Genomic DNA, 12,141 nt, shown 5'->3' on the forward strand with positions numbered 1-12,141 from the left:
TAAAATGCAAATATTTCAGCATAAAACAACTTAAACAGGCTAAAGTTGCAAGTATTTAGTATGGCCTCCCTTTCCACTTAGTTTGACACTCAATATTGACCTCAGCCTGAAGAAAATGTTTGTTCTGACTTCTTGTACATGTTCTCTGTATTTTTTGTGTATCTTCATAAAGAAACTGATGAATAAATAGATAAAACCTCATTACAACTTTGCTAAAACAACAAATCTACGGACGGTGGCCTTAGACTTTTGCACAGTACTTTATCTTCTATCGGGGATCTACTGCGTGATCACATGTTGACAATTACAAAACGCTGAAAACGTGATCAAGGCCACTTAAAAAAATGGTGACACTGTGCTCGAAAGACACACAGAGAGAGAGGCGACTGGACTGAAGTCACCCTGCTGGTAATATAACCATGACTGTATCATTTTTTTGTTTGAGTTGTAAACAAGGCCTAGATATCTGGCCTTGAGAGGTTAGGGAATAGTTAAAAGTGAACTCTGTATCTCTGTCTCTCTCTTTCTGTGTGCGTGTGTGTGTGTGTCTATTTCACAATGATCTGCTGGCTGAGGCTCAGAGAGACGAAGATAAGAACTGACTGTGAGAAACCACAGATCTCACACCCACTCACTAAGAAAGAGCACACAGAAACAACTCACCCACAGAGACATGCGCAAGCACACACACATACGAGGGCGTACGTGCATGCATGCTGCGGCTCGTATTTAAGCCTGAACACACAGAGCAGCATGAAAAGGCACATTAAACAGTGGATATTGGGTTTCCTCAGGGACGTGCGTGGGGCTCCTCATGATTGAGGAATTTTGCTGTAAAAACTCAGCAGAGTTTATTTGGAAGTGTCTGACTGAGATTTTTCAATGCAAGTCTTCCGAGGAGAGAGATAAGGGTCGGCCTGAAACCTGTCCTACGCTCAGCCTCACCTGTTAACCTGCTACAACACGCACTTGCACAGGGAGGCAGGAAAAAAAGGATTAGAGCGTAACTTTACACAAAGGCCTTTAGTAATGGTGTGTCAGGATATTAGTAAAGCAACAACCACAAACTGAGTGTGCCCACAGTTTACTGTTTCTGCCTGAGACTTTTTAAACTTTACCGGAGGGTGAGACATTTGATCCAAATTATGATTATTATTATTGGACCTGTTGTAGATCTGAGAGTTGATAGTAACATGTAGATTTGAGTAAAATTTAAACTACCAAAAAAAGGACTTTAGACTTGATACTTTGACACAAAACATGAGACCATGTCACTTTTGAGTGATGCAATGACATTTGCACAATGACTATCTCTGCCTCACTGGCTGCTGACTAACTACTGACACACTACTGTGCACCTACATACAAAACCTGTACTATAAATGCTCTGCCCATATATATTTACACTACTGTCCAAAATCTATACATATAACCTATGGTGTATTCTAATGCTGCATTCATGTGATGTTGAAAGGTCATAGTTTCCGAGTTGAAATGTCATTCTCATTCATTGTTGTGTTTATTTAAGGTTGTAAAGTGAAAAACATCAAAGCTACAAGGAAGATGGGTTACAATTTAATGCTAAGAGTGTTTAAACAAGAGGTTACTAGCTGTTTCTGGTATATTTAAATTTTATATATAATTTTTAAAATATATATTTTATGTATTATATATTTTATTTTATATATTTTTAGGCTGTAATTAATCTAGGTTACTCTACATCGAAGGCAGTTAACATTAAAACCATATTACACTTAACATGTGATCAAAATTAATATTCAATATGTGAATTAATAAAAACGTCTCTTATCATTGACCAAACATTGACTTTTGCCCATCATGTTTATGCATTTATGACTTCAAATCGGCAACTCATGTTATAAAATACCTTGTTATAAATGTTATTATACTCGTCTGGCATGCTTTATGGTTTAAAAAGTTTGCTTGCTTGCTACAGCTAATAGATGCATATACTAAAATGTGCAATATTAAAAGTAAGTGATAAATAATAGGAACAAAGTAACGAAATAAATAATGTTTTTCTGCCACCCTGAAATGTTGTGCTAATGTCACAATTCGGCAACTTCAGGTATAATCAATATTTCCCAATATTCCACTCGTAATAACAACATTGTTCATGTGCTCATAACTTATTAATACGATAAATACGATATATTTTTCATACTACTCACCTCACATCATCTCATTTTGCTGCCACAGCCTTAATTTGTCTGATGACAGCTAGCTTATGGTGACTAATGTTAATGTTAGCCAACTTGAGATAGGTGTGGTTGTATAACTGACATTGCTGCATAACTTTTCTAACTTTATGACTTTTATGCTACTCTTAACACTATTTTGTTGATTATTTTGTTCTGATATGACTGCTAGCTAGCTTATGAAGGTTAAATTTGCATGTTAGCTAACAATGCAGGTTACCCTCTGAAATATGTAACATTATGGAAGCTAAAGACACTTTAACTGCCACTTCACTGTGACTTAAAAGCAAGAAACTCTTGTTTAAAATCATATTTTTAACTCTTTTAATAATGAGAAACAAACACTAAGCAGTGCTTGCATGGTGACCTTGAGTACCCTTTTTAACTAGGCCCATGCACCCGAAGGATTTTATGTAAAACAACTTTTAACACAGTTTTGGCAGGAAACTATTCAAATTCTATTTTTAAATTTCATTTTATTAGTCCTCATTTACCCCTGAAAGACTCACAATTGACTTGTAAACAACTGCAGACAAGATTTGAGACTTCAACTTGCCTCACAATACTTATAAACAGCTCTACTTACCCAAGAAAAATCCTGAAGCACATACACAATAGCTCTTTACAGGGAAATAATAAATTTGTTCTCAGAGGGGAACTCATCTGGGTTTTCCACTCTGAGAATCAGGCATCATTGTTATCGGAGACAGGGGAACATGATGTGTGAGAGCAGGCAGGGGCCCAGAGGAAGACCTCAGCACAATGCGAGGCAGAGGAGATTTCTGTAAATCACAGCCCTAACTGATTCCCCACCTGTGTCCGCCGTCTTCCCAGAAACACCGAGTCACACAAACAGCTGCCCCGCTCTGGAAAACCATCATGACCGCCATGCTCAGACACAAAATCACATAATCAAGCGTTGAGGATATCAAACGCCAGCAATGTGTAGAACAAACCACCCCTTTAAGGCAGAAATTGTTGTTTTGGCAGAGGATTTCGGCGTGACGTTCCACGGTGGCGCACACACAGCTGCACAAATTCATGCTTTGCACACACGCAAACAACACAGCCATTAATTTGATTAGAAGGCTTTTAACAATTTCCAGTTTTCGGTCTTAAAAGTCATTGTGGTCGCGGCAAAAGCCTGAAATAAATTAACATCATCCATAAACCATCATGACATTAACAGTAAGACAGTGCCATCCGGATTTATTGCACTTCCCAGTAAAAGGTCGTCAGTGTTTCTGGTGGTGACGCATCGAGCAAGCGTGTATGTACAAATCCGCCGCATATGTAAACACATCTGAATGTGTATGAGCATACAAACACATACGAATGTGTATGAGCATGTGTGCTAAAAGGGGGAGGGTTGTTTACTTGGGCAACCTCTCAGAGAGTGTCTCCTGGCCGGCTCCCACTTCCTGCCGCTGCGCCTGGAGCTGCAGCCCGTCTAGTCAGCCACCTCGAGCTGACAGGGGAACCACATGCTAAAAGACTTATTGGCCTACTTTAGAAGACCTATGGGAGGGACGGGGACCATAGGCCTGCTCTGGGTGGGGCTGTTTTAAAGGGAGATTGGGGGGTCTACTGGGTGTCTGATTTTTTTTTTTTAATAAAGCACTCCCTCCCCTCTCTCCCGCTGCTTTTCCTCTGAGTGCTTACAGCTGCAGGGATGGAGAAGAAGGAGGAGGGGGGGCATAGCGGAACAGAGCGAACAGGCTCGGCATAGAGAGGGCCCTTCATGAAGTCACATCTGGACCTTTCCCAGAGAACTCAATGGAGCGGAGAGGCTAATGAAAGTCTTAAGTTATGTAATTGAGCTCTTCCATGTGCACCAGACGGTGATGTTGGCTTGATCCGCAGCACAGGATGTTAGAGAAAATCCTATGGACATTTATGTCGAACTCAGCCGGGCTCGTGTTGCTACTGTCATGTCTGTAGCAGCTTGAATATCACTTCAAAGTCCTCACCTATCCCTTCAAAGGAAAAGGTATGGATTTTTTTTCTTTGCATTTTTTTCAAGTCTTTGGAGCTATAAAGACGTCAATGTTAAGTTTTTTTAACAGACCCCATAGTTTTTTAAAATATATATGCCTCTACCAAATGATTAAGATGGCCAATCATGAAACTGGTAAAAAAGGAAGAAACTAGATATCACTCATCGCAGTTGTTTGCCTCTGCAGACCAGTCAAGTTGCACTTACAGATTACATCGATTTCTGTGACAGCATGGATGCCTACACATAGAAGATCTATACAGTCAGCACAGTTTCAAGGAGGGCACCTAAGGTTCTTGAGGTATGGCCAGAAACATGCTTTATGAATTCGCTGTCACCTTGACCTTTGACCTGTGACCACCAGATGCTAATCAGTTCATTCTTAAATACACTCAAACGTTTGTGTCAAATCTGAAGAAATTCCCTCAAGGTCTTCTTGAGATATCATGTTCACAAGAATGAGACTGACAAGGTCACAGGGACTTTGACCTTTGACCTTTTACCAAATCTAATCAGCTCATCGTTGGGACTAAATGAATGTTTATGTCAAATTTGAAGAAACTCCCTTAAGGTGTTCTCGAGATATTGTGTTCACAAGAATGTGCTGAATGGACTGACAGATGGACAACCTGAAAAAATAATGTCCTCAGCCTGTGTTTTCACTGGGGCAGAGACACAAGGTGATGCAAAAATCAAATTGCAAATCCTGTACTGTTATAATACTTGTATTATGCTACTATACCAACACATATCAATTTGAGACCATGGAATTAGTAATATTAGCAATACTAGCATTATTTCCACGTGTATTTACCATGACAGCACTTTTAAAACGTCACAGAAATGGTGAAAACATCCTACTGATATAATTTCTTTCAGCAAATACATAATAGAATAAGATTAAATATATGTTATTAACAACAATGCAAATTCATTACCTTTGCATAACCACTGTTGCCACTGAAGGCCAATTCAAGCACAAATCATACATAAACAATGAATGATACATAAAATGAATCATTCACAAACAATGAATAATCAGAAGTTCATCTGAGCAAATTGATATTTTTAATTACATTAGCTTTGTTTCTCTACCTTTACTGTAAAAGGCTAATTCCAGTGGTGAAATGTAACTAAGTACATTTACTCATGTACTGTACTTAAGTATGAATTTGAGGTACTTTTTCATTACTTACTCCTTTTCTTTTCATGCAACTTAATACTTTTTTTACATTGCACTCTTTACGTCACTACATGGAGTTTGCATGTTCTCCCCGTGTCTGTGTGGGTTCTCTCCGGGGTCTCCGGCTTCCTCCCACGGTCCAAAGACATGCAGCTCAGGTGGATTGGTGACTCTAAATTGCCCTGAGGTGTGACTGTGAGCGTGTGTGGTTATCTGTCTATATGTGTCGGCCCTGCAATGGTCTGGCAAACTGTCCAGGGTGTACCCCGCTTTCCCCCCGATGACGGCTGGGATTGGCTCCAGCTCCCCCGCGACCCTTATGAGGACAAGTGGTTACAGAAAATGACTGACTGACACACTACATTTATCTGAATTTTATTATGTTAAATTTTAGTTACTAAATACTTTATAAATTTAGATTTTTGCATATAAAGCACAAGAAAAGATTATAAAATATGTTGGGGTTTTTTATGAATCACATTTTATGCAAATACAGCTAAAGCCATTAGTCAATTAATCAATTAGCTAATTAATGTTAACTGGTAAGGATTTTTGAGTTTTTTCTAATATATATGGAATAGTTTGAGTTTTTTCTGTTTTGAAAGGGAACTCTAAGTACATGTTCCTGGCTATACTTACTTACTTTTACTCAAGTACCATTTTCACTGCAGGACTTTTACTTGTAACAGAGTACTCTTACGGTGACCTCTGAAACATGGCAAATAAATATGCCTACGTTTAAAAATCTTACCTCAAAGAGCCCTCATGTCTAGTGTGATTTTGTTTGTTATTAACCGCCTGAACTGAAAAGGAGCAACATCTAGTGGATTTTTTTCTTTTTTTTAAGCATAACATACCTAAACCGAATAGTAGAGATGGCTCGTTCAGGCTGAGTTGAATTCAACACATTTCTCATTAAGATACAGTGACTCAAAATGTGCTCGACCAGGCAGCTGAGCAGGATGTTAAAGGGATATAGTGGGGCTGCAGACCCATACATGGAGTCACTGCAGTGAGAGACTTGGCCCGTGAGGCATAACAAACAGAGGTTTGGCACTTGCTGCTACTACTTAGCTTGATTGGCTCACGTTGTTTGCTGTACTTATGCTTCCACTGACCGGCAGCAGTGGAAAAACACAAGAGCATTATGAACATTAAACCCAGTGCATGATTAAATGTGGTGTACAATGATTCTTTTTGAACCTTGTTCAAAGTGTAAACGATTGTAATGTAATTTCGAGCCTTGCGGTTTATGACAAACATATGTCCGCTGGTGTATTGTTATGCTTCGCAGCAACTTGAGCAGAGAGGCTGTAAAATAAGCCGCCTGGCTGGTTACGAGTGGGAGAGGGGGAAGAAAAGCCTGCACTGTAGGATAACGTGGTGAGAGGTGGAGTGATGAATGGACGTAGAACACGCATATGGATGCAAACAAGTCTGTAGTCATGTGTGTGTACGCATGAGTGTACGGACATAACAACCGTGGGATGGGTGTAGCATATGTATGTAACCACAGATTGAATCAAGTCTCCAGTATCAGCTCCAGCTTTGATTTACCTTCCACGGCCGAGGGGAGAAGAAAGAGAAGAAGACGAAACAGGCTCCTGAAATGAACACCTTGGTAAAACCTGCCGCTGTATAAAGTGTCAGCGAGGGGGCCTCTCTGTGGCCCTGTGCCAAGCCCGGAGCCACTATCACCTCCACCACCACCAAACCTGCTCCTTCCATTAATAAAAAGGGAAGAATAACAGTGACGGCGAGGAAGATGGGCCAGGGCAACGATACATTACCTGCCAATTAGACGAAGGGCGGAGGCAATGAGTGGAAATGCGGACCATATGGGAGGCTATGTGAGAGGGCACCTGACCCAAGGGGCCCACAACTCTCAAATCAACACTCCTCGCCAGACTGGACCTGTTTGATGTCTTACATAATGCTCTGAATACCACCCTCTTCTCCCTCCAGTCTCTCCAACCTCCCCCTCCTCCTCCTCCGCCTCCTCCTTGCCCTCTGCTTTCCACTCTGAGACCACAACCACAGAGGCAGACTCCGGCCAACACAAACACAACCCAGAATCAAATCAATTTTGAGAAGTTATGGTGGGGCGATTGCAGCTTAACGCGGCGCTGACAAGCGCATGAGACGATCCCGTCATGAGTGTGTCCATTATGTCTGAAACTGAAGTGATCAGACACACAAGAGACATAACAGCCGCTGTCCTTCCTCGTGGATGCTTTATATAACATGCATTCGTAATCCTGGTGATTATTTCTTGGAAGTAGCTCAGTGGAATCAAGCATACCTTGACATAAATTTGTAACACCGAATCATTACAGGGCCTTTCCTTGTGTTTTCCAGTGCTTGGAAAGGGTAATTTTCCAAACAGTTTCTTTTGATGATGGAGCTTAAGTTTAGCATTATTTAAACAAGTGTGCAATAAAGTGTTTATAGGAATAGTTTGAGATTTGGGGAAATACGCTTATTTGGTTACTTGCTGAATTAGATGAGAAGATCAGCAACACTCTCATGTTTGTCTGTTACATAAATGGCTCTCACCAGCAGCCAGTTAACTCAGCTTAGAACAAACACTGGAAACAGAGGAAAACAGCTAGCATGGCTCTGTTTACCACAGCAAGACTGTCTGAAACTAGTTATTTAACTAAAGTTAATCTGATGTGTAAAAACAAAAAGTTGCATTTTTTGGGGGACTTACGTACCATAACATGTCTGGTGCAGTGACTTCCTGGAGTTTCTGCTGGTTTTCCACAGTAGGCAGGTTTCCAAAACTTAAGCAATGTTAATAATGTCGATAAAACGCAATTGCGAGATGACTGCATTTCCACTGAGTGATATTATGCGACTTTGCAGTTTTGTAAAAGAAAAAAAAAAAAAAGGCGTTTTCAAATCACCTGATGCGATAACACCTCATGCAAGTGTATTTTGACGCCCTGGGAGTGAGACCAGGCTGAGCTGGCTGGAGCTTCATATTTAGCGTATACAGACATGAGAGCAGTATTGTTCTTCTCATTTAACCTCAGCAGGAAAGCAAATGAGTATATTTCCCAAAATGTCAAACCATTTCTTTAATCTGTACACACATAAACACAAAGTGTGCACTGGCTCTCCTGCTGACTCAGTCTGGCTAGTGTATAAGAGAGGCTCCTGGCCAGGTCTAGTCAGAACCAGAAGGGCCAGCAGCAGCTCTGTGGAAACACTGACTCACCAGCCAGGGGTCTTAACTCTACCTCCTCACAGCTGGCCGACGGGAGAGAAAAAAGAATTTTATTTCTAAAACACCTTATTGTTACAACACAAAACATAACAGCGCTAAAACAAACGCCAATCCAGAGGAATAAATCTCACACCTTGCACAAACAAGCCCCAGAAAGTATCTCACATTAAAAATCTAGCAGCACTGCACCACAGCTCCAAATCCACCATATAAAGAGAGAGAGAGAAAGCTGTAACATTAACATGGTTGGACCCCTGGGAGACTGTTGGTCCATCATAAGCCTCTTATTAGACGATGCTCCTCAGAGAACTTGTGGTTTAATCTTATAAAACTTTGAACACATGCTCCCTGCGTGCTCTACCAACAGCTTATTAGTCACAGTTCAGCTTCTGGTGCTTCAGTGTAGTAAATGGACTTGTTATACTTTAAACTCACTTAAAAAAAAAAAAAAAAAAAAAAGGCCACTTTGACGGCATCTGAATTATGGTGGAAAAGCACAGGGCGAAGAGGTGTTGAGGTGTCGTTAGAGTGAAACATTTTTTTTCACACTGCTCTGTGCTGTTGCTGAAAGCTGAATCTTTCATCAGTCCTGCCTTGCTCAAACCTGAAGTCACAGGGCCCAGCCTTAAGTGAAGTACCCAAACTACAGTGTAACACATCGCACTTTACAAATGTGTGTTTTAATTCTGTGGTTTTCATGTTATTTGTGTATTTACATTTTCAGGTCCATGGTGGGCCAGAAGTTTGCAGGTTTTAATTTCCATCACGCAATTTTATTTTAAAGTAGGCAAATTTATCACTTAAGCGTCATCAAGCTTGTTGAGCTAATTTCTACCCAAACTAAGGAAACAGGAAACAGCAGTGATAAAGGAAGTCAGAGAAAAACAACAACAGCAATAGCTGTGGTGAAAGAGGCAGCTCGGAAAATATGAGAGTTTTAACCATCTGATTGCTGAAAAAGTTCAGAGCAAAGCAGAGATAATAGCAACAATCCTCTATAGTAAACAAACAATTTGAAATTGCTGATGTTTGCATCCAGATGTAAACAAAGGCAAAGGAGCACAGCAGGGGATATGACTGTGTTACCCTCTAATCATAAGATATTTTTGACCATCTGTGGACAGCTTGTTGTGGGGGCTGGTGTAGCATGAAAATAGGATCTGTTGTCTCAAGTTTGACTCCAGCCTATATACATCGCCATAAACCACTCATCATCATATTTATTCAACCACATTAACAGAGTAGGAGACAGAACGAGATGGATTTCACCAACGGGTGCTATTCTAGATGACATGATTGGTTCGAAGCCTTCTTTAGTGATGTGAAAGTTCATAAAAATCGTCCTTGTTCCAAAAAAAAAATTATACTGCATTGCCTTTTTTGCTGACATGCAAGTTATTCACCAAAAAAAGGATGCTAACCTCTCAAAGTCTGTGCATCAAATATGGAGCTTGAGTCAGGAGGCGTTTAGCTTAGCATAAAGATTGTAAACAAGGTGAAACATCTAGCTCAGCTCTCTCTAAAATGACACCTACCAACACACAACGTTCTAATGCATTGTGAAGCTAAAGGAGTCTCTGTAAATCGAAACTGGAACAACTCAATACAGAGAATAGCAGGGACAGTTAAAGGGACAGTTTACTCAAATTTCAAGAGTTTGACAAGACTATTTGTCTGATGGAAAGTAGCTCCATTTAAATCTGTTCGTACCGAGGGCTGTGGATTATTCACACTGAGCAGCACATTTTTTTGAATGTCATTTTTCTTAATGCTGTCAGCCCAGAAAACAATATTTCATAAATCTTTAATGTATTAGGTTTGGGGAGGCTGTATTCCCGGAGAGCATATCTCAAAACCTGGCACCTTGGCACTACTCACCACGTAGAAATATGTTGTTTTTTTGTAATTTGGGTGAACCCAGAGGAGGTTTGGATTTCGACCAAACTCCAGCTTAAAGTAAAAAAAAAAAAAAAAAATCATTACACCCTACACCACCTCCACCCCCTGTGTTCACTCTCCAGTGCAGGATTTGGCGTGAATCTGAGCTCCAGCACCTGTGTCCAGGGCTGCAGAGACCTCTTGGTCTCCAGGCCAAGTTCCATGTCCGCTCTGATTATAGCACCAGAACAATGCAAGCCATTGTGGCGCAGCGAGCGTGGAGTCTCTGCAGTTTTCTCCATCATCTCTCTCAAATGCTCTCATTCAGCGCGCGCGCACACACACACACACACACACACACACACACACACACACACACACACACACACACACAAGAAGGTGGTGTAATGGACTACAGAGTTGAGTTAACCACATAAAGGTAAAAATGTATGGTGTTTTTTTTGAGTGAGCATGAAATATGGTTGACTGGGTCTCTGGTGCTCAGGCAGCCTGCCAAGACTTGAAGCAGGCAGTTGAAATCCATCACACACACACACACACTTGCAGTCACACACAAACACATTCCCCCTGCAGGAGACCTCAGGCCACAGGGGAAGAACAATCTGACATGCCACACAGCGAGGCTCTCTGCAATTAGACAGTCACTTTATCACACTGCAAACTCTGCAAACTTTTTCTCTCTTTCCATCTCACACACACACACACACACACACAACACACACAAAGATGTAATCACTCACAAACACAGTCCCAAACTCAAAACTGCTATTATCTGTCATTAGGGACACACAGAAACACATTTCGCAGCTCCACATTCTCCAAACACGGTCGGCCTCGAGCTGCTCGCCAACAAGTTCCAGAGAAGTGCAGTAACACACAGGACTCTTGCAAAGAAAGTTATAAATAGTTATAAATAGAGACGTGTTATGTTGTGCCTGTCCCTCCGGGGGGACGACTGGGAGGATCAGTCGTAACCTCCACGACCCACGACCTTTAACCCCGTACCCTGGGGTTCAGCAGACATGCTGAGAGTCAATGATGTCCAGAGGGGTACACAGGAGTATTAGTTTTTATATGGACTGTGCTCATGTCCCCCTTCACCCCGTCCACTTCCTGGAACACATCTTGAGTTTCTGCATGTGTGACCATTTGAACATGCAAACTGATACATGAGAGTAGATTTTTACACATGCTTACAGCAAGCAGTCAGTGTGTAAGTATATATACAAACACATACACAAGCACCACCTCTCATTTGGTGAAACCTTAGAGTTTAGAGTGAGAGCAACCCCATCATCAAGTCACTGGAAGAGTGTTTGAGACGTGTTGATTCCAGTTGGTGAATGTGTGGATGGTCAGAAAGCTTTTTGGTCATTCTGTTTGGTCACACTTTGCATTTACATTGACTAAAATGTTTTGCTGAGTTTTACAGGGATAAGCAAGCATTGAGATTGGTTGCATCAGTCATTGTTATTTAAATAACGTTATGAAGTAATATTACAGATTTGTTTTTGTCGATGGTTCAACATCTTGATGGATACCACTCAAATAAATATAGCCCTTTTAAACACAGACTCTGCAGTTCTGCTGTTGAGAAGATGCACCATGGGGG

This window comes from Plectropomus leopardus, chromosome 14, assembly GCF_026936395.1.
Source record: "Plectropomus leopardus strain MGB_pleo_1.0 chromosome 14, ASM2693639v1, whole genome shotgun sequence".
NCBI classification, from domain to species: Eukaryota; Metazoa; Chordata; class Actinopteri; order Perciformes; family Serranidae; genus Plectropomus; species Plectropomus leopardus.